The sequence below is a fragment of the Globicephala melas genome, chromosome 16 (genome assembly GCF_963455315.2).
Source record: "Globicephala melas chromosome 16, mGloMel1.2, whole genome shotgun sequence".
Lineage (NCBI taxonomy): Eukaryota > Metazoa > Chordata > Mammalia > Artiodactyla > Delphinidae > Globicephala > Globicephala melas.
In genome coordinates, this window is record NC_083329.1 from 61,945,327 (window position 1) to 61,969,220 (window position 23,894).

General features: G+C 43.7%; 1 protein-coding gene and 1 long non-coding RNA gene across 3 annotated transcripts in view; one reads left to right on the top strand and one right to left on the bottom strand.

Annotated features, from left to right (window-relative positions):
* The window catches only part of MACROH2A2 (macroH2A.2 histone), a 53,635-nt gene extending 37,182 nt beyond the window's left edge, over positions 1–16,453 (bottom strand). Inside the window, exon 1 of one of the 2 annotated variants that reach the window (XM_030862472.2) lies at positions 16,057–16,453. The gene's annotated coding sequence lies outside the window, so the exon portion shown is untranslated. The remainder of the gene's footprint in view (positions 1–16,056) is intronic. The other variant, XM_060286752.1, reaches the window with a different exon arrangement.
* LOC132593671 (uncharacterized) overlaps positions 1–23,894 on the top strand; it is a 94,209-nt gene that overhangs the window by 10,725 nt on the left and 59,590 nt on the right. The window contains exon 2 of the long non-coding RNA XR_009559422.1: positions 1,667–1,806. This is a non-coding gene — a long non-coding RNA (uncharacterized lncRNA). The remainder of the gene's footprint in view (positions 1–1,666; positions 1,807–23,894) is intronic.

Below are 23,894 nucleotides of genomic sequence, written 5' to 3' on the forward strand. Positions count from 1 at the left end.
ACCCCTTCATCCCCCCCACCCCCCAGTACATTTTTCTCAAATGAAAACAGACAGGGAATGACTAGGTGTGCAGGATAAAGCCACCCAGGGACTTTCCCAGTATCAGTCAAGTGGAGTCACGAATTGCCCTAAAACTTGGAAATAAGGACTGGCAGTAGAAGAAAAACGGGACTGTGGGGCATTGATGCCTAACACATTCATGAAGATAAGATAGGAAAGGAAAGGAAAGTCAGGGTTAGATCAAATAGAAACATACGAGCTGACTATTATAAAATGTAGGGATCACCCCAAACACAGCACTTTGTAACGAGACTTTCCTTCTTTGGCTTCCAGACTTTCCTCTAGGTTAGGGCCTTAGAGCTGGGGATGCAGCGCCATTTGAATCTAAGTGTGAGATTGACCGTTGCATGTGCTTCAATAGGACTAGAGAGCTCTTTGTGTGTGGGGACCCATCTTTTCGATAGGGAACCAGTAACCAAAACCACTCACCCTGGCCAGGCACGGTAATAACCGCTTGCATAAGTTGTCTCATAACAGAAGGTCCTGAGAAGGAGCACGATATGTCCTGCCAGCCTCCCAGGAACCCTCACGCTGAAATCCATCTTTGCTGGGAGATGCAAGTGCCGCCAGGGAGGACCCTGAGTCAGATCAAGTATGGGCACAAACAAGATGATTGGGGGCTTCCCTGGTGGCGCAGTGGTTGAGAGTCCGCCTGCCGATGCAGGGGACATGGGTTCGTGCCCCAGTCCGGGAGGATCCCACATGTGGAGCGGCTGGGCCGCTAAGCCTGTGCGTCCGGAGCCTGTGCTCCGCAATGGGAGAGGCCACAACTGTGAGAGGCCCGCATAACGCAAAGAAAAAAAAAAACAAAACAAACAAAAAAAACAAGATGATTGGCCAGAGACAACCCAGAAAACGAACTCCACCACCATCATAAACCCTGAGACGGCGAGCCACGTGGCAGAGCATTTCTCCTGGGTTCCCTTACCCTGCTGCTCTCTGCCCAGGCGCCCCTTTCCAATAACGCCTTTTGTTCTGTCAGTAGGTGTGTCTCCTCGGACAATTCATTTCTGAGGGTTAGACACGAACCCGCTTTTAGGGCCCTGGAAGGGGTCCCCCTCTGGTAACATTTTCAGCCATCACGCTGAGTTTAAGCAGCCAGGTGCCTAATTCCTGGCCCCGAGGGCTGGGAGGCCCCTGCACATTGTAAGAATCAGACTACCTCCAGGAATCCTTAGGGGAAGTAGAGAGGAGCTGACAGGTCATACCTGCCGGAACCCACAGATGGAAGGAAGTGTTGAGCCTCCTTGGCCCACTAGAGAGAAGACCCTACTTTCTAAATCCCCCAGCCCCCCAGCCTGCGCCGGACTCTGCCTGCAGTGGTGAGAAGTGATAACCTCTAACTTCCTTCTTTTCTAGGCCTCCCCTGACTCTATGCAGTCTTGGGAAGTCAGGAGTTTAAAAACTTGAATGCGTTTTTATCTACTTCCTGTGAATCTGAATCTCAGTGGAGGGCCACTCCTCGAAAGAGGACTATTGCGATGTGAAATCTGTTTCCATCAGACTAATACTTAAATGTTTACATTTATTTACCTTCTGCTCGAAAACAAGTTTTGTTCTAATTAGGCAGAGCTTAAGGACTATAGTACATGATGTTTGTTTATAGGTTCGAAGAAAGAATATGGCTGGATGCAGCTCTTCCAGTGGTTATACACACTACGTGGAGGATGTGAGAGGAACTGGGAAGCAGACCAGATACCACCTAGATCCGCGTCATACCTGTCCTTCCACATCTGAAAGACCAAGGTATGACCACAGTATAAAGTCTCATAATTACTCTCAAAGTGAACAGAAGAGTTTTAAGCATGTTAAGTTGGGGGGTGGGGCAGGAGAATAAAACTCAGGGAAGAAGCAAGGAGAATGCAGTGTTGCCTGCTTACTCCTTTCACCTCCAGGAGCACGGCAGTTGGTAGAACACCACTGGTTTTGTGTGTGCTGGGGAAGTATGGGACTCTGTTGTTTTAGGATTTGTGTTTATGTTTGGGTTTTAAGCCCGTAAGAACACCAATGAGTTAGATTTTACAGGTATCACAAGGGTAAATATTAAATTGCGGCACTAACTCAGACATGGACGATAAACTCACACTAGCCTATTTAAATAACTATTGTTATTTCATTGATTTTATGATGTGCCTTTTTAAAAAAACATTTGACTGTCTCTAGAAATCAGTATGCATCTTGCAATCTGTGACATCAGAGATTCCATGAAAGACAGTATTTATGGAGCATTTATTATTGAACAAGAAATGACATTAGATGTTGTGGAATATACATGGCCTCTGTCCTCAAATGTTTTCCAATGAACTTGCATGACAGCTTATAGTAAAGTTTTAAAACAGATGCTAGAGCCATGGGTTCCAGACTGTGTGCCAAGGGACCCCGGGACACAATAGCTAATGGTTTTTTTGTTTGTTTTTTAAATTAATTAATTAATTTATTTATTTTTGGCTGCGTTGGGTCTTGGTTGCTGTGCGCGGGCTTTCGCTAGTTGCGGCGAGCGGGGGCTACTCTTGGTTGCCTTGTGCGGGCTTCTTGTTGCGGTGGCTTCTCTTGTTGTAGAGCACGGGCTCTAGGCATGCAGGCTCAGTAGTTGTGGCACGCGGGCTTCAGTAGTTGTGGCCCACGGGCTCTAGAGCGCAGGCTCAGTAGTTGTGGTGCATGGGCTTAGTTGCTCTGCGGCATGTGGGATCCGTGTCCCCTGCACTGGTAGGCGGATTCTTAACCACTGCGCCACCAGGGAAGTCCCACAACAGCTAATGTTTAAGCTTTCAGGTGAAATACAGTGATAGTCAACCTCTGTTGGCCTCCACAACTACTAGTTCATTGTGGTTCCACCAGAGGTTCAGGGTAGATTGTACTATCTTTTGTGTGTGTGTGTGTGTGTGTGCTATTTTCTTTTTGGTGATGCCATATCTTTTGCAAAGCTGAAATTTTGGCTGTTGTGATTAAAAGCAAGTGCTGGGTGGAAATCACTGTGGAACAGAAAATGAGAGTGGCTGTGTCCAATCTAATTCCAAGGTGTGAGAAGTCGTGTAATGTCCAACAGGTGTACACACCCTCTTTGTAATTCATGGTTATTTAAGAACAGGATGCAAATGTTCTTTGTTTTTCTAATTCATGTGTTATTATTTTTTCAAAGAGCTACTAAATTGTCAGGACAGAAATACTTATTAGGTTGTTGAGACCAAACCAATTAATAAATGGAATGAAAAGCATTTCTTCTGGCTTAAGGGCTCTGTGAAAAAATGGCTGAGACCCTAAGTTCTCTGTGAATCTGTACAAGCGGAAACATAATTATGACTTGCTCAGGGCCACCCTAAAGCGAGGAAAACAAGAAAGTTAAAGAAGTTATTTAAAATTCTGAATTTATCTTTAAATCTAATACTTGCACACAGTAAAACAAAGCAAAAAGGGTAAGGAACTTTATTTTATTTCCTTCATTGATTGCCTTGAAAACTGTATTTTTATTCATTTATTTATCTATCTATACATTTTTGGCCGTGCCGCATGGCTTGCAGGATCTTAGTTCCCTGACCAGGGATTGAACCCGGGCCCCGGCAGTGAAAGCACGGAGTCCTAACCACTGGACCGCCAGGGAATTCCCGAAAACTTTAAATAATACACTTCAATCTCCATTTCCAATTCCACCAACTTTAGGGACTGTGTCCTAAGCCACTGTCATGTAAAATGAGGATGTATCGGCCCCAATCTTTCCCTGGTCCTCTCCTCCCGTCTTTACCTCCGTACTTCCACCTCTGTCTTCTGTACTTTCCACTATCCCGATTTATCACATTTCTATTTTGCTCTGTAATCACATAACGAAATCTCCTGCGTTTTGTCCCTAGGTATAATTTTGAAAGTTAAATGCCAATGAACAGCATTTATATGATGAAGACTCTGTAACTCTTGTTCCCTTCAGAATCAAGTGGATGTTAGCTTCACATTTCTGTGGTCCAACACTAGGACCCTTGTGTCTTAGTATCAAGAAGTGGAGTCTCTTGGTTCTGAAAACATGTTGTTCAACGTCATTCCACATTTTACTTGGCTTCACATTTGGATCATGTCTTCTCGTAAAGCCTCCCCCACGCGCCCAAGTTACTACGGGCGTACCTCGGAGATACTGTGGGTGCAGCTCTAGGACACCCCAATAAAGGGAGCCACATCAGTTTTTTGGTTTCCCGCACATATGAAAGTTACGTTTTCACTATACTGTGGTCTATTAAGCATGCAATAGCAGTGTGTCTATAAAAACAATGTACATACCTTAATTAAAAAATGCTTTATTGCTAAAAAAAAATGCCAAAACAACTAAAATAGTAACATCAAAGACCAACTGATCACAGATCACTATAACAAATATAATAATGAAAAAGTCTGAAATATTGTGAGAGTTACCAAAATGTGACACAGAGACATGAAGTGAGCAAATGCTGTTGGGAAAATGGCACCGGTAGACTTGCTCAAGGCAGGGGTGCCACAAACCTTCAATTTGTAAAAAAAAGCAATACCTGTGAAGTGCAGTAAAATGAGGTATGCATGTAACTACAATCGATCCTTGTTATGTGCAGTAGTTCTGTTCTATAAAGTAGGCAGGACACTAAATTAGTGAGTAGTGAACAATTGTTCCTGGGGAAACAGGGTTAGGTTGCTGTCAGCCTCTGATCACAACTTTTTCATCAATGGATCAGTACAAAACCTTGTTTGATGTATGTTTCTTTTAGCGACACCTTATTTAATATGAATTGTTGATTCATTAACATTGAACTCGCGGCCAGCAGCACAATAACTCTTGCTTGAATACAGCTTATCTAACACACATATTTTCTACAGAAGGCACAGCTCAGCCTCCTTGCGATTAGGAACACTAGACAGCAGTTCAAGACTACACTTGGAGGCCATTTTATACAGTGAAATCACTAACAGAAAGCACAAAAATGTGAAAAACGTGGCACTAAATAGACCATGAAAAAGACCCTCGTATGCAGGGTGGGAGATGAAACAGGAAGGTAGAGTGTGGCCTTGTTTGACCTCAGCGGGTAAGGTGTGCAGTGGATGAGTCGGTTTTTTCTGCTCTGTGCCTGTCTTTGAAAGACCACAAAAGCGCCGTGAGTATTGATTTTGGGTTACAAATAAATTTCAGTGAGTAGGCAAGTTCGCAAATATGGAATCTGTGAATAATGAGGGTTGACTGTACTTCTTCTCTGTTCTTGTTGACGAAAGAGAAACGTGCCTTTACCATATTCTAAAAGTCACCCAGCTTCTCAGTCACACTGCTCTTTGCAGGGGGCACTTTTTTCCCAGAGACTTTGTTCTTGAAGCCCTCTGAGCTGGGCTCCAGTTTGGAATGGTTCTTTTACCCAGTGGTCATCTTTCCCAGCTCATCCCTGATGCCTTGGCTTCTTCGTTCTGGGCTTTCTCCCTTGTTTTCCTTTTATCTGCCTCAGGTATCTCTTCAGAGACAGTACTGAGAAGTAAATTTTGTTTTCTTACACAAATGGAATTGTCTTTATTGAATGATCTTTGGATTATTATTTGGTAGAGTTTCTAGCATCAAAATTGCTAGCATCAAAATCATTTTGCTTCAACGTTTTGAAGCCATTGATCCATCATTTTTGGCATCCGGTGTTACAGAGAAGTTTGGTAGCCCCCATCCCCCAAGCTTTAAAATTTTCTCTGTATGTTCTAAAATTTCACAAGGATGTATCTAGGTGTCAGCACTTGATGATAAGCCTGTTCAATTTGAAGACTATTCATAACTCCTGGAATTTTTTTCCTGTCATGTATTTGATTATTTCTTCCCATCTCTTTATTTCTCCCACTTCTCCCTTTACTTGTCTCTTAGTGGGATGCCTGTAAACCAGGTCTTGGACCTCCTAGATTGCTCCCCCCAGTCTCTTAACCCTTTTTTTTTAAGGATTTTTTTGATATGGACCATTTTTAAAGTCTTTATTGCATCTGTTACAATATTGCTTCTGGGTTTGTTTGTTTTTTTAATGTTTTGATTTTTTGGCGCAAGGCATGTGGGATCTTAGCTCCCTGACCAGGGATCGAACTCGCACCCCCTGCACTGGAAGGCGAAGTCTCAACCACTGGACCGCCAGGGAAGTTACAAGTCCCTTAATCTTTTCCTTCCATTTCTCAGTCTTTTTAATTTTTATTTTGGTAATCATATTGTTAATTTCCGAACGTTCTTGTTCTCTGATGTTTTTTTTTTCATACCATCCTGTTCTTTTATGAATGCACCATGTCTTCCAATCTCTCTGAAACTAGTTGGGATGTGTTTACATCATCTTCTTTCTCTAAATTATTTTATCCAGTCAGTTGTCCTATTTATTTATTTTCATCTTTTTCATGTTGGCTTTTCTTACATGTCTGGTGATCTTTGGTCATGCGTTCATATTTAAGAATGAAAGACAAGGTTGCTTATTACAGGCAGATGGGATAGAAAATCTTTCCTCAGATACTGTTTGGTAGGCATGGTTCCTGTTTCAGACCTCTGGGTACATGTGCAGGGCATGCCAATTAGCAGGCATCACCTTAGGGTCCCTGGTTAGGAACTGAGAGCCCTCAAATGCCAGAATGAGGGAATTTTACTTGGTAGAGCCATACCCATCCTCCAAATTCTAGACCTGCCCTGTAGTTGTTCAATTTCTTTAGAGAAGAAACCTCAGATAATTAGTTTGGAGGATAAATGCTAGATTTGCAGAAGCTCTACTAGGAGTAGGGGAGGGAGAGAGGCCAATTCACCTGGCTGTTGTGGAGACAGACCTTCAATGACTCCCCATTTTTCATCCTGCCCACCTTCAGGGCAGCTCCCTCCTGCTTTTATTCTTAGCTGTGGCTCTTCCTGTGATGCCATCCACATGTTCCTATGTACTTTCAGTCATAGAAAGAAATTTGCTGAAATTTGCTAAAATCTCCCATTTGCTGATGACTGTCACCAGCCCCTGCCCCTTTGTTGTGAAGTGTTTATTTTCTTTTTAAGTTTTTACCATTATTTCTGTGGGCTCTAGAGAAGGAAAGCTCATGTGCTCAGAGTCCGTCATTTAGAACTGGAAACCAAAAGTGTGACTTTAATTTAACATCTTAAAAAACATCATTTGGGAATTAGCCTAGTAAAGTACACTAGTAAAAGGAAAAGTTCAGGTGTTTTGTAATTGAGTAAGAATGTCATACTGAAAAATTTAGATTACTTTCATCACCAGGTGAGTCACTGGAAACTAACTGGTCCTGAGATAATTGAGAAATATAAAATTTCATATCAAGAGACCATATAAGACTCACTAATAAAATCAGACCCTCAGTGTGTCTGTATCTGCATAATTATAGCATATGGGATTCCTATAAACAATATTTAAAACTACACTGTAATCCCAGATGGGAGAAGAAAGAAAGGCAACATCCTAAGCATTTGCCCTTATTCAATGAAGTGCTCTTGGTGAGAAACAGCAAACTTAATACACTGATTGCCTTCATGAAAAGACAAAATAATCTGGTTTCTTTAGACCACTATCTTCCTTTAATTTAAATAAGTTCTTACTTAAGCATAAACAGCTGATAAAGAGTAAACTATTTTTTATGCCTGAAACAACTTCTTGAAGTTTTTATTATATGCAAACTGAAGAGGAACAAGGCAGAGTAGCCAACTGGCAAGATGGTCCATTAGCAGCCGCCAGCAATCCTGATTTAAATGACCAGTTTTTCTGCTGCCAAGCTTTTGCAAAGTGTTTTTTAAAAAGAGAGAGCAGTCAACACTTGAGATTTAATTATAGGCCAGTGTATCACAGGTGAAGTTTGGTTGGGCTGATGAACCACCGTGACAAAGGATCTAGAATTTCAAAACAGCTTATTTTATTTATTTTTTAATTGGAGTATAATTGCTTTACATAGTTGTGTTAGTTCCTGCTGTACAACAAAGAGAATCAGCTATATGTATACATATACTCTTTTGAGATCATTCCCTTCAGAAGTATATAAATCAAAATGCTTTCATATATACATTATTTTAAATCTAAAACTAAGAGGTCTTATAGCTTTTTAATGATGGAAATGAATTAAAAAAACTTTAAACGTTTTCTGTAGGGTTCATAAACATGAAATTCATAGTGTCACCCCCTAATGGATTCGTTTTAAAATTGCTGAAATTTATTCAATTTATTCATTTTTAGTTCCCATGATACTTCCCTAATCTGTAGTATTATGCTTCAGAATATTTTATATTGTAAATATTTATGAAAAAACAAAATAGTTCTGCAATGAAGCATCTTACTTTGTCAGTTCAAAACTATCCTTTGGGAGAATAAAATGAGATGAAATAAAACTAGGTAGGACATAAGGGAATTCAATATAATTATATTAACTATATGTAGAAATATATATATATATTTTTTAGAAATATATTTTTAAAGGGTATGAAAAAAGTCTCTTAGCCTCATACCTGATAAAATTCTAACATATTTTGGTGTGTTACCCTTAATACTGTATTAAAATAATAGAAGTTTATTAGTATTATTCTGTAGCTGTGAAAACCATTTTCAGTAGTCCCAGCTAAATCACTTGCTCTATTACACTTCTATTTATGAACTCCAAGGGCAAATCATTATTGCACAAGTAATATTTTCCAAATCATTTTCTTCCATGGCCACCTTTAAGTGAATGAGAAGAGTCAATAATCTTATTGTCGTATATGTTAAAGCACATTAACAATTTATAACGTAAGAGCTGTATCAAATGCAATTTCATTGAAATGACACTCGGATCAAATTAATCAAGTTAACCAACCATGAACATTAGAACCAAGCGTTAACTCAATTTATTTAAATTATACTATTGGATTACAAATCATTCCCTTTTAAAAAAGCATTTCAAGTCCTGTCCTGGAATAATCTGGCGGGAAACTCAACTGCCGGCACATTCTTTATAATTCAGAGTCAGAGGATATGTGGCCATCTGGGGCACTCTAGAAAGCGTGGGGAGCAGAGCGCGGGATGCAGCAGACGTGGAGTAGATTTAGGATATCTGCTGCTACTGCAGTACATGCTGACTTTTTAAGACGTTTTGTCTTTGTTGAACCAGAGCTAAGTTTTGTTTTGCTTTGTTTTTGCTCCTTTGTTATTAGCCTTATGTTATTTTCTAATATAAATATATTTGGCCACCTATGGTACTAGTTGGATGAGAAATGAATATAAATGAATGAATAAAAATACTTTGAGCTCTCTTTGATTCTGAGTTAGCAACGCACCCCAGAAGAAAATGAACCGGTTTGCCTTCCTGAATCTATTTATTCACAGAAAACATAATAAAAACAAAACTGTTCACTGGGTCCAGCCGGCTTTCGTCTTTTTGCTCTTTTGAGAATTAACAAATCGGAACAGTGGACAAGCTATCCTGTCTCCTTAACATCTAACAGTTTCAACTTAATAGTGAGGTGTATTGTTTTACAGTGATCTATCTTGCTGCCCTGAGCAGGGGACTAGCTTTGAACCAAGATGAGCTGCTCAGGGAGAGCGAGGGGATGTGGCAGCTCCCTTTGGCAGTGGGTGAGTGGACCAGTACCAGTCGGTGGGTGGGCTGCAGCCCCTGGTGCTGCCTGACCCACCAGGGGCTCCCAGAGACATCCATGACTGCTGGGCCTGTTGTGGGCTCTCAAAGCTAGAGCAGACTGTGTGCTGAGCAGAGGCAGCTGCCCCGGAACCGCTCTTCCTCCATCCCTCCCCCTGCCTGCCTCTCCCCACCCTGTTTTCCTTACTGTCAGTGCTAAGGCAGTGGCTGCACTGCGGGGACCAGTGGCTGGGGGGCCGTTGCTTCAGTTGCAGTGTTCTGTGCCGGTGACAGGCAGTGTTGCTCCCTGGTCAGAGCTGTGAAGGTGCATGTTGTATCACCTGCACCAGGTAAGGGCGACGGCCAGCCGCTGTAGGGTGCATCATGGTGGGAGAATGGAAGGTACAGTGGACGGAGGAGTGGGGGACACAGTTCTGCATCGACCAGCTGCGGCCCTTAGGCAAATCAGCTGACTTTTCAGAACCTTCCTTTTGCTCAAACAAAGCCTTTCAGAAGCTCTAATATGTATAACACACAGAAGGAGGGGGAGTTATGCTGGTTGGAGTGGGTAAGGCCTGGGAAGCTTGATGGCTTGGTGCCCACCCTTTCCTGCTTTGGGCCTCTGGGCCCTGTGGCGCTCCACTGGAGAACCATAGCACCAGCTGACCTCTGAGGTCCCTTCTGACCTGAAAGTTGCTGCTACTCTAGGAAGATGCTCAAAATGTCACTCCTTCTGAGCCCCGACCCTCCATCTGTTACTTCGTTCATAGAGATGGAACAATCAGGTAGAATTAAATCACATGCCGGTGATCTTTCCTTCAAAGTCACTATTTCATCACCCATGATAACAACAGAAAAGAAAAAGTGGGCCTGAAAAGCTGCTTTACTTTGTTTATGGCCTACCTCTTCTCCACCCCAAGACAATGATCGACATTGTTTACTAAAGAACAGCAGAGGTGAAAATCCAGTTTAGAAGCAAGGGGGCAATGATGACCACCTCATTGAAATTCTGGAAAACTGGTCAATTTGGAAGTTTAGCACTCTGGTGGGGAACCCAGTGAATTATTGTCTGATCTAAAAGTTTATGTTGTGTATGGTATGAGCTATTGGAATTTACCTTTTCATAGTCTACCACCACTATTTACTGTAATGGTTTTATTGAGCAGTGAAGGCAGCAAAAATACAAGTTACGCAGTTCTGTGTATGAACCATTACTGCTGCCAGGCCAGTGAACACAGGGCCTGGGATTTCCTGGAAAAGTTTGACTTCATTTTATTATATTTTTGTCCTGTTGTCATGGAAATAACCCACATTTAGGCATCGAAACTATATCATCAGGACTACCTCTCATATCCAGAAACGATCTCCAAACATTTGGTCAGACCGTGTATTGCAATTCTGACCTAAACAGTACGGTCACTGTAGCTTATTCTTGTGGCATCACAGAATCAGCTGAAATAAACATCCCTGTACGAGGCTGGTGGTCGTACGCCTGTTTCCACACATGTTCTGTCAAAGCATGGGAATTTTGACTTGAATGACTTATTCCATTCCAAGTTCAAATTGGCAATGCCAGTCAAAATAAATTGGGCAAAGTATGATGGATGGTGAGATGGATAAATGAACAATAAAGGCTTCAGAGAAACCACCAAATTTATCTTATTTAATACTTTGTGACAAGACAGTTTAAAGTACAGTGTGATGTGGCTCAATCTGATGCTCTTTATCTTTTATTGACATTGGTAAAATAGTGATGCAAACAGGAGTTTAAAAAGAAAATCTGCACACACTAATGTTAAAATGAACATAATCTGAGGACCACTGGAACGCCAGCACCTCCTGTGCCGCCACATGCACATGAGGATGTGGGGCCGTGGAGTGAGGCTGCCTGGGCGGGAGTCCTAAATCTACCACCCACCAGGTGACCTTGGGCACATTTTAACCTGTCTCTTCGCTTCTGTAAGATGGGTATAACAACCATGCCTACCTATAGGGCTGTCGTAAGAATGATAAGCGTTGATACCTTTGAAGGGCTTGGAACAGTACCTGGCAAGCAGTAAGGCATTTAGTAAACATTAGCTACTATGACTTATTTCCACAAAAGAAAGTTTTAGAGACTGTTTTCACAGAATGCAGGCTAATATTTTAATTCAAAAGTGACTTTTATAATACTATAGTGCTGGATTTGTGTATAACATGAGGCTTAAAACTCAGTGTTGTCTTTCTGCTTCTCTCATTGGTCTTAGGAGGCAATGTAAAGGGGTGGAAAAGAAATAGTCCTGGGAAAACGCTAAGAGCCACATACTCTACAGCAAATACTTTTGTTTTTCCCAAGGCTGGGCACTTTGGGCCCCTCTTGTTCTAATCCCATATTCCCCACCTTCCGTCTGCCTGGGAACCCACAATTATCGCAATGTTAGACCCACAGGATTTCACAAAATCTAAGACTGAAAAGGACCTGAGTGATCAGCCATTTAGACCACTCCTGCCCAATTTTAGCCACAATAAAAGTGAGGGGTTGTGATCATTGAACGACTTGTCCATGGCTACATGGGGACTGGGTGAGACCAGACCCAGTCCCCTCACCCCCACTTCTGGAACCCGGGTCTGGGGCTGTTTTCTCTTATACTTTGTTGTATGTTTCATCCCCACTGGCACCTAGCATAGTATTATGTACACATTTGACATTCAAAAAATATTCCTTAAATGAGTAAATGAATAAGTGAAACCAACCTTAAATATTTGTTTTGAAAGTACTTTGGAGTTCCTTCTGTAGTATTTGGGGCGGGGGGAATGAATTATCTTCTCAAACACTTTTTCCCCCAACCTAATTCCCAATATGCATACCATTGTGCATCTAGGGGAAAACCAATCCCCCGTCCTCATGTTTCCACTACATTCTTTTTTAAAATGCCACCATCCGATACCATTGTTAGAACTCATGTCCTCATTTTTTCCTTCTAAACCTAACTTAGGATATTCATAGAATCATAGTGATGAAAGCAATTGTGACCCGTTCATTTAGTTCACTCCCCAGCCTGAACCTGGGCAGGGCAGGCCAGGACTCGAGGGAACGCACATCACCGTGCTGAGCAAAGAGGAGGTGCTAGCTAGAGCCCGGTGTCTGCATCAGGCTTCCTTCTGCCTGCCTTGTCTCCTCTTCCCCTTTCCCTCCAAATCCTGCTACATTCCCTGTGAAGCCTCGCCCAAGCCTTCCCATCCAGCTTAGAATTCTCTTCTTCCTTTAAAAACTGTCATAGCATTTTAATTATGGCTTTTATTACACATTATCAATCACTTGTAAAGTAATTGTGTTTAGTTATCCAAGCAACATATAAATTAATCCAAGTTGTAAAATTTCAAATATTATAACAACGGTTATGGATGGGTATGATTAATATAATTAAAGTCCTCCACGATGCATCTAATTCTTGTTTCTTTTAGCGGGTGTCTTGTTCTACACCTCTCCTATCCATTTTTACTTATAGAAATTCATAGTTTTATTTTGTTTTTACAAAAATGGTACCATTCAATATATATTGTTCGGTAATTTGCTTTTTTCATTAATAATGCATCTCGGTGACCTTTCTGTCTTAGTAATATATAGACTTACTTCATTCTTTTTAACTGCTTCCTAATTTTCCAGAAGATGTACCAGAGTTTATTTAGCCATTCTCTATTGATGGCCATTAGGGTTGTTTACAATGTCAGAATTACCAAAACTCTGCCATGGAAGGGAATCACATAATCTGTGTACACGCCTGCCTGTTTCTCTAGGGTACATATCAAGAAATGGAATTGCTGGGTCACACAGAATGTGCACATTATTAATTTTAACAGTGCCAAACTGCCCTCCAAGTTGGCTATATTAATTTACACACCTGTCAGCAGTATATAAAAGAACCCGTTTTCCCACTAGCTTGCCAATCTTAATCACTTTTCCCCTTCTTTTACCTTCCTATATATTTTATTTCCTAGGTTTGGGGGTGTAAGCTCTCTGAGAGCAGGGCCCATGATCTCCTCATATTTGCATTTCTTCCCCCATCCAGAGGGGTTTAAAAATTGGTGCTCCATAAACACCTGTTGAATGATCTCTAACCATACGTTTTTCCTTCATCTCTGGGCAGTACACACTTTTCAGAAGCATTTACCAAGACAGCATCTAACTTTGAGAATGAAAAACATTCTAAGAAATTTGGTTGATTCTTTTGCACATTCCTCACGCTGAACAAGTTACAGATATCTTTCATTTAGAGTTGCCTAAGACAGGATTCTCTCCTGCCTTGCTGGCAGGGGGTAGTGAAAACAGACCTGGTTATCTCAGACAATAGCTAGCAGCGTGTCCCACCCACTGGGAAACGGCAGACCAAAGGCGCCTCAGAATCCCTGGGAACTAGACAGAAGATGGAATGGTGAAGGAGAAGGGTCACAATCTTTGGAACATTCTGGATCTAAGAAGGTAAATTCTTTTATGGAGTTTTGAAATAGAGGAAACCATTAATAATGTCTAAAGCATGGCAATAAATGGATCCAGGTGAGGAGGAACTGTGACCGGGTAGGAGAAACTGGAGTGAAGAACTGGGCATAAGGAAATTTGGATACAGGAAATAGGGGTTTTAAAGGTGTGAATTACGTGATTCAAGAGATCCAGGCCTATATTTATTTATATGATAATCTTGGGCTAAAGCAATTCTAAAAATGCACGAGCGTAGTTCCAAATCTTGGCGCTCTGAACATTTATTTGAAAATAAGAGTTTTCCAAAGGGGTAAGAGATAACTTTCAGCTAAATAAGAATTGAGAATTACGTGTAGCTTGGTTTGTGTTTCACAAAAGAACTGCTCCTAAATAAGAAACATAAAGGAAGACACATGTTCGCTCTTAATAATGTTTCTTTTTCTCTCACCTACTGAACCGTTTCAATAGCAACTGCGCAGCCCAGTGAGGGTATGATCGCATTTCGACACAAACAAATGAGAAGTGAGGAAACCATTTGCCTTGCTGGCCCGATTGGGGAATGGCCCCCTGAGGCTGGACCGATACACCTCAGTTCATTGGCACTGTTGGAAAACCCAAACTGCCCTTACTTTACCATCAGGGCCTCGGGGCTGTGGTCCCCGCTGCACTCCCTTAACCAGACACGAACCCGCGGTTTGGTTTCTCGGCTCATCTCTTTTCGCCCCTTTCATCCCTTCTCCCTCCGTTGCCAATAAACCCAGCAGTGACCGGGCCTAAATCAAGCCCGCTGTGGCCCATTTTTGGCCAGGAACAATCAGCGTCTGGAAACTACTGGAGGAGGCAGCACGTTTGGCCCTTTGGGGTCTCAGTGCCACTGTTGTGTGGAACAAAGGGGGCAGGAGCAGAGGGCGCCCCCAGGAGGAATGGCGGGGAAAGACCCCCGTGGGCGCGATTAAGGAGGCGGGCGAGGCTGGAACTAGGGTGCTCCCGGAGAGCGGGCTAGGCGCCCGGGGAAGCATGCCTGGTCCCCGCCCGCTGCGCCCCGCACGCGATTCGCCCCGCATCTGGCGGCCGGCGCAGCCTTTTCCTGCGTCGCAGCCTCTTTACTTTTATTCCTCCCCCTTCGATTATTATTACTATTCTTTCCCGCGCAAAGCGGGAACCCGGGACTGCCCAAACGAGCGGCGGAGGGGCCGCCATTTCCCCGGGAAAGCTCTGCGCGCGTCGGCACCGGGCGCCCCGGAAAGGGAACCAGAGGGGAGTGCCCGGCCCCGAACCCTCCTCCGCGCCGGCCGGGGACTCACAGCCACCCGCGGCGCCCCGCTCACCGCGCAGCAGCCCCCGACCCACGCCTCTGCCGCCCGCGTCCCCGGCCTGACCTTCTGCGGCGCGGCCCACCCCCGGACCCCGGTCCCTTCCCTCCTACCGGCGCCTCCGCGCCCCTTCCATTGTCAGCCCGGAGCAGCCGGCACCCGACCTGGGCACCCTCTGAGGCCCCCAGAGCGGCCTTGCCCGGGCTCTCTCGGCCCCTGCGCAGACCACCGCCCCGGACCAGTCCCCCTCGGCGGCCGGGCGCCTCCCTTCTCCCCTTCTGCGCCCCCAACGCCGCATCTCCAGGAGCCCTTCGCTCCCTCGGGACAGCCTTGCCCGGGGCTCGCGGCTAGACCCTGCATCCCTCCTCCCTCCCTCAACGCCCAAGATGCCCCCGGCTCCTCGCCGGCCACAGGAATTTTACCGCTTCTTTAGCAAACGCCCCCCCCCTTTATTTCTTGAGGAGGCAAGTTGGGCAGCTTGATTTATTAATTTGTCTTTCTTTCTTTCTTTTCTTTCTTTCTTTTTTTTTTTGCGGGGAGGGTCGGCTCTCTGGGGAGCGCCCGCAGGGGCTGGGCGGTGAGGAGGGGCAGGGGTTCTCTCCAGCCCCTGCACTGCCCCCGAGGCGCGTTTTGTTTCCAGACCCCGAAGCCCCCTGAACAATAATGCCACCGCCATGGCGGGCTCACCTGGTGCTGTGCCGCCTGCTCCGGTGCCCTCCGCGCGCCGCTCCCAGGGCGCAGGTTCGGCCCGCGCGGCGCCGGTGCCGGGCAGGACTCTTTGCCTTTCTTTGGGTTCTATCTGTGCGTGTCAATGGCGGCAAGCGGCAGTTCTCCGGGCCGCGGATAGTAGCGGGGGGAGGAGGAGGAGGGAGAAGGGATTGCTCCTTCTCCACATAACCACCTCTAGGAGGAGTCGCTCAGCCTCATCCCCCGCCAGCCCAGGCTCCGCGACGGGTCCTGGGCTTTCGGTGGGGCTTGATGAGCTATTGTCCTTCAGGAGCATTAATGATGAAACCGCGCGGCCTCCGCGTCGCTGGCGGATCCGCTGGGTGCGCTGAGGGCCACTTGCTACGATGAGGCTTTCCCCAGAGCTGGGGACAGAGGCGCTATGGTCACGATCCAGAGTCTCCTGTTAGCAGGATCCACCTTTGGTGGAAGAAGGCGGCGTGGGCGTTCATCCGGCAGTTCTAGGGAGAGCCTTAGAAGGTGAAAGGGAAAAAATGCCACCTTCGATGGTCTCGTGTCCCTAAATAATAATAAATACATTAACGATTGTGTCCACCACTGGGACGATAGCATAGCATAGGGTGGCCATAGCCACGACAACTGAGAATTTATATCCATGCCTTCATCTTAGCTTTTTATAAATTAAGACAGAATCCAGCGTTGTATATTCTTTGGAGTAGCAGATGTTTGTTTTCATGGGTAGGACTGTGCATGGACCTAATTTTTAATTCAGTTGCTTTACAGTGTGTTAGTTTGTAATCTCAGCGGGTATTAAGACTAGCACGAAGCTATTCTTTTAAGGATTTCTATTAGTTTCTGGAAAAAAATATTTTTACAGGGGTGTGGTGGACAATATCAGGTGTGAAAATGGGGTTAGTAGTTGCTCTGTTCTACTGGAAGCCACTGCTGTCCTTTGTAACTCTAGATGTTGGCCAGCGCTTCATGGCTTGGGGGGCGGGTGAGTCAAAGGAATTTGTTTATTTCAGCGGGAAATGCTAACTTGCTATGGGCCATCCATGCTTCCTCTGATCTCCTGCTCAAGTAAGTCAAAGGACTAACAAACGGAGAGGCAAATTTTTGATGTCTTCACAAAAGAGAAACCCACAGGAAAACACAGTTCTCCAGCATTGGCCAAATAGATGCATTTCAGAGCCTCTTCCATTTGGCAATATTATGTGTACTTACACCTATAAACTTATAAATGTTTAGGCAATGGGGAAACTTGGGGTGACTAAAAGCCTCCAATAGACTAAGTCCACTCCCCTCTGGATTTATACTAGTTAATCAGGGCTGTTGGTGGAATTAGTAGATGGCGCATTAGACTGGGTGCATGTCAAAGTGTTTTCTGAGCAATCAGTTGACTTCCCAAAAGATTATGGATAAAGGTACAAATAAACCTCTCTGTTTAAATCTCATACGGCTTCTCAAAGTCTCCTAGGACCAAAGGTCTCCATTCATTGGGACTTCCTTCACTCGCCTTCCTACTGTTTTTACCCTCTCTGTGTATGACCTCACTGTTCTTTGTCTTTTTATTTATTTATTTATTTTTGGTGGTACGTGGGCCTCTTACTGTTATGGCTTCTCCTGTTGCGGAGCACAGGCTCCGGACACGCAGGCCCAGCGGCCATGGCTCACGGGCCTAGCAGCTCCGCTGCATGTGGGATCTTCCCGGACCAGGGCACGAACCCGTGTCCCCTGCATCGGCAGGCAGACTCTCAACCACTGCGCCACCAGGGAAGCCCTGTCTTTTTTTTTTTTGGCCTTACTGCGCAGCATGTGGGATCTTAGTTCCCCAACCAGGGATTAAACCCGAGCCCCCTGCATTGGAAGCGTTGCTTCTTAACCAATGGACCGCCAGGGAAGTCCTGTCCTTTGTCTTTGCAGGCACTTTCCAGGTCAGCAATCTAGTCAGGATGAAGTCCTCTTTTCCTAAGACATATATTTATACGGTTTTAAATGATCCCCTGGGGCATCTCATAATGGGTTCGATTTCCCCTTCTTAGAGGAAGCGCCTGTCTCCCTTCTTGTATAGATTTCTGATGCCCATTCTAGATCAGAAATAACCTCCAGGCCAACATTCAAGAGGGCTCAGGAGCCTTCTGGGAGTGCTTGAAAAATCCTCCTACCCCGTGACCCAATCAGCCAGGCTGACTGAGATAGAGTTGAATAATTCATCAATATATACTGGATTCACATTCTCCCTGTAACTTCCCAATAAAAATGGTACTCATGGTCATTTTTATGTGGATTTTATGTAACTCATTTCATCCTAGCATTTTGTTATATGCTCTTCCTGAGAAAGGCTGGGTCTAAGAAATTTACTAGTCAGAATTTTTCCCCTTTCATACTGGTTGGTTCCTTCAAATAGATGATGTAGTTGAAATTCAGAGAATCAAGGGAATGTCAGCTTCATAATCCTCTGGTTCTTGGAATAGAAGAGATCACAGAGTTCACTTGGTCAAACCCTTTATGTGGTAGGAAAAAATCTGGTATTCAGGAGATATAAGGGACAGATATGCAGCCTGATATGCAGGTCTAGTTAAATTATCTATATTTAATATTGAACACTTGGCACATGAACAGAAATTTAACACTGAGATAATATTGTATAGTTAAAATACATTTGAAGTAGTCAACATGATTATAAGTTCATCAGGAATCTTGAGTTCTGCGGTGGCCTCCAGCTCAGGGAGCCCCTGACAAGCTGAATAATAAATACTGATAATACGAGCTTACACTTACTGAATGCTTACTGTGTGCATTGTGCTTCACCATTACTAACTCATTTAATCCTGGCAGCAACTCTATGGGGTGGGCACTATTTTCTCCTTTTTACAGGTGTAGAAACTGAGGCAGCGAATGGGTGAGAAAGTTGCCCATAGCTACAGTTAGGAAGTGGCAGCCTCATATTCTTAATTCACTGTTACTGTGGTCGGGGTGTGCATTTGCTTTAAGCAAAGGAATTTTGTGATTGGTCACAAGGTGGAAAGTCTCTTGGACCATTCCCAATACATATCCTCAAGGAGTCAGTGGAAAGCTGATTACAGTAGGTTTGGTTGATTACCATTGCAATGAAAATATTTTCTTAACCCTTGACCTGTATGTGTGCATGATATTATGAATAAACGTATTGATTGTGAGTTGACTCCATTAGCGACAAGGATGTCTCATAAACATTTTATTGAGATGCAGGATGAACTGCTTCTTTACTTAGAGACAGGCATATAGCATGATTTAGAGATGAAAAAATATGCATTAGCCATGCAACCAGATATTCTGTTGGATCTACTAGTAATTCATCCACAAACTCATCTATTTTAAAAATAGCTTTGATTTTGCCCCCCAAAACCTTTTTACTTTTTCATAATCCAAATTTATGATGTTGTGTGAATTGAGTGGGTTTTTATTTTTCATGATTAGTTCTAATCTGGTTTTTGACACTTATTATAATTCGTGATCATTTTCCCCTTCTGAGATCTTGCTTTGCGATTACCCTATTAATTTTCTGACCTCATCCTCTTCTAGAAGACTGTGTCATGTAGGTATATATTTATATGTGACATATATAAGTATATGAGTATAAGATTTATATGTCCAGATTAATTTCATTTGAGAATTCTGATCTCCTTTGAAGTAACCTGAGATTCCCTGGGAGTGTCATAAAAACAGATGGAAATCATTGGTTTAAGCTCTTCTTTGAATGTTAAGTTAGGCAATTCTAGACGGTGTATTAATTCCATCAAGGCACCAACTGGCATAACTCTAAATAGCAACTTGGGAGCCTGAGGTTATGAATGTCCACAAAGCACCAAGCTCAACAGTACCCCACTATTCTAAGAAATAAACACAGCTTCTAAATATACCTTATAGCCTGGAAAATATTAGGCAATCTGACTTTAAAATTTTTTATTAGCTAGAAAAATGCTTAGTCTTTCCTGTTGTTCTATTTTGAATAGTGCACATGATTAATGTTAAACATTTATTCCCTTGATCTGAACTGGTGGCTTTCAGATCTTAGTAATTCATGGAAGTGAACAAATATACTTAAAGAAAGGGCACATAGGCAATCATTGTGCCAACAAAGCCCATTCTTGGTATCTCTGGCTAAAATGAACATCTTCGTCCCCTAACTAGAAACATTTTACCGGTTCTGATTCTTAAAAACAACAACAAGATATGTCCTTTATTTTTGTTTTTGCCCGTGCTGTCTGGCTTGTGGGATCTCAGTTCCCTGCCCGGGCCACAGCAGTGAAAGTGCCGAGTCCTAACCACTGGACCGCCAGGCAATTCCCCAAATATGTTCTTTTTGACACTATGTCCTGACCCGTTGGTCCTGGGAAAGGGGATTTACATGAGTGTGTGTGTGTGTATAGAGGCATATCTATGTACATACATCTACATATGAACGAATATATATTTGGTGTGTGTGTTACACGTGTGTACATTGTAAGATGTGTAGTCACTGAGATTGCTGTAGGCTCAGAGTTAAGCCTGATTTGGATTTTAAAGGAAACTACCAAATGTTTAGCATTTAACTGGTGAACTATATTGTAAAGGAAAATGAAATATTTCAGGTTTTTAAGGGAAATACATTGTCAGCCCCAATTATGCCGAGTTGTAGTTAGGAAAATAAGGCACGTAATGTCATTAAGTTTAATGGAAACAGAACCCGGAGCTAAGGGGAGTGTGCCAGTTGGTATCTTGCTCTGTTCAGTGCCGGAGCTCTCTGGGAGATCATCCCAATACTTCCAGGCAGAGCTCTTTACGACAATTGTGATGGGAAGTGGCAGCATGCATCTAGAGACTTTGGACCTTAGCATCTGTGTTGGGAGATCTGTGCAATGTGGCCTCACACCTAAATGAAATTGCTCTTTACAATTTAAACCCATTCTAGAGAATGGGGGCACTGATTTTACAAATGCACAAGAGCAGAATACCATAGTAAAACTATAATTTATTTTTACAAATGGTGTGTTTTTACAAAGGCCATCTGTCGGTTGACTCTCTGATCTAAAACAAATCTGTTTGTTCCCCAGAAGAAATAACATGTCTGTTGAAAAAGGATTTATGGACGACAGGCTGCCCAATCCACCAGCCATTGGTATAATAGTAACTATTTATGATATATTTACTTCTAAGGGAGTGCTGTGAGTGGAAACTATTACTTGTGAAGTATGGTAATTAATTTTTCATTACCTCAAAGCCAAGAAATGGAGCCCAGTTGCATTTATTAAGATTGCTGCATGCGAAACATGTTTCTTCTGGAAAAAGAATATAAAAAAAAAGCATGATAGGACCATGGGCTTGAACTCAAGCCCTGGACTTGGTTTTGGAGGACAAGAAGACAAATCGCTATTGAATGACCCTGGCCACTTGATCTCTAGGCACCACTGGTAGTCCTTGTTGAAAATTAGATCCTACCATTAATACCAAAAGAAAAGAGGACTCTAGGCTGGGAGAAACAAAAATGGAAGAGAAGGGAAGACCCCTGTCTCCATCCTCCTACACAAAAGAGATACTCCAGTGAATATTTATTCATATTTTAATAATTATTTTGGAATGGTATCTAATATTTCTTAATAAGTACCCTTTTTAAGAAACTGGGCTAGGTCACATGACAGGTACAAAAAGGCATGTTTTCTTCTCTCAAGAAACTTGCCATCTACCTGATAACTCAGGGCATGGTGATAGATACAGAAATCACCTTGACATTATCAATGAGAAGTGGTTAACCAGAGTCAGTGGTTATCTTATCTCTGAACCCCTTTCTTAAGTTAATACCAATTATATTTTGGTTTTTCCAAAGTATTCATAAAATTAGCTAAACCAAGTTCTTGCCCCAAATATTTCATTTTATTTACTTTTGTTTATTGTTATTTTTCAGACATTTAAAAATATATATAATACTTGAATATGACACACAAAAAAGTACAAAGGTAGACGGTCCAAGGGGTCCTTACTCCTTGTCCCCCAGGCAGCCAGTTGCACTTCCCAAGGTAACCAAAGTTAAGTTACTTTTGTGTCCTTCCAAGCACCACTTTTCTCCTGGGTTTCTTTTTGTGGACAGAGGTCTCATTTGTCTTTTAAGGGACTCTGGAGAAGTCTTAATATTCAAACCCCAAAGGGGACAGATTCTACAACAGCACATTAACTCCTCTCTATTAAGATCTTGGGCAGAAGAGTGGACGCAGAGGTTCAGAGGCAAGATGTTGGTGAACGTAACTACGAGGATTTTCTGCTGGTGCAACAAAGTACAAGTACCCCTCCCCTTTGGATCTAGGAAAATCCTCACGTGATGTAAGTCAAAACCCAGAGACAAGGCTGACACTGAAATACATTGTGTCTCTCAGGCTGACAGTCCAGGATCCCAGCTCTGAAGATAGGAGGACCCTCCCTTACCTCTTGATTAATCCTTGAAGATGCCTGGATGCCATTCCACTTTTTTTCCCATGAATACCTCCCAGTAGTGGGGCTAGAGAGGAAGTGGGCCCTGCCACAGAACCCCCATTATGTAGACAAGTCTCCCAGGACAGTTGGATTGAGCCTGTCTGCCCCCAAGCTCCACACTTCAAAGGGCATCAGAAACGATGAGGTGGTTGGATCAGATCACATCCAAGGTCATGTCTGCTTGGGATCTCTCCAGCCTGGGGCTCATGAGCAGGGTTGACTTCAGCTGGGGCTGCTGCTCTCTGGTTTGGGCTGCCAACCTTCCCATTTGGAGGCTGGGTCTCAGCTCAGCCCTTGGGGGATCTGAGGGTAGTGGACCAGGGCACAGCATGTCCCTGGAGCCTGCATAGGCAGGAGGTTGATTCAGCCAAGGCACTCTAGAAGCATAAGCTTCAGGGACAGTGGGGATAGGGCAGCTCATGGCTTCCTGCAGCCATTTAGCTATGGCCTCCTGAGGTCTGGTTCTCAGCAGCCCTCATGTTGCCCTTCCCCCATCCTTATAGAGGAATTCCACTCTTGGGCCTCAACACAACACTTCCTGCCTCACTTAAGTATTCCTTCCATTTCCTTTGGGTTGCAGAAGAGTATCAGAGTGAAAAGGAAGAGAGTTCATGCCAAAGGAGACTCAGCCATTCACACCTTCCCTACCCATAGAAATTTCAACCTCTGTTTCTTTCCTTCCCTCCCTCCCTCCCTCCCTCCCTCCTTCCTTCCTTCCTTCCTTCCTTCCTTTCCTCCTTCTGTTCTCCTCCTTGAAAATTCTTAGCTTGGGTTCTTGAACACATAAAAGTCCACGGAGAGCTGTTGAGCTCTTGGAAGATACCGAGGCTGTGGGATGTTTTGTGCGTGTGCGTTTCTGTTGAGAAGATCCTTCTTATTTGTTGGCAGCTTCTCACAGGGATTTCTGCGACAAAAGATAGCTGCCCACTGAGTCTTCTCTCACCCCAGGCTCCTACCCTCCCCAGCCGCTTCTGGTTCCTCTGCTACGTGCTCTCAGAAAACTTCACTCCTCCCTTTAGAGCATACATTGACACATTTTTCTGTAAAGGGACAGATAGTAAATATTTTAGGCTTGTGGAGTATATTATGTAGGTACTTACATAGCAAGACAGAAAACAAATTTCCACAACTTTTTTTTTTTTTTTTTTGCGGTACACGGCCTCTCACTGTTGTGGCCTCTCCCGTGGCCATGGCTCACGGGCCCAGCCGCTCCGTGGCATGTGGGATCTTCCCGGACCGGGGCACGAACCCGCATCCCCTGCATCGGCAGGTGGACTCTCATCCACTGCGCCACCAGGGAAGCCCAGAAATGGGGCTTTTTGATGGAGATTCCAAGGTTCTTTCCATTCCAC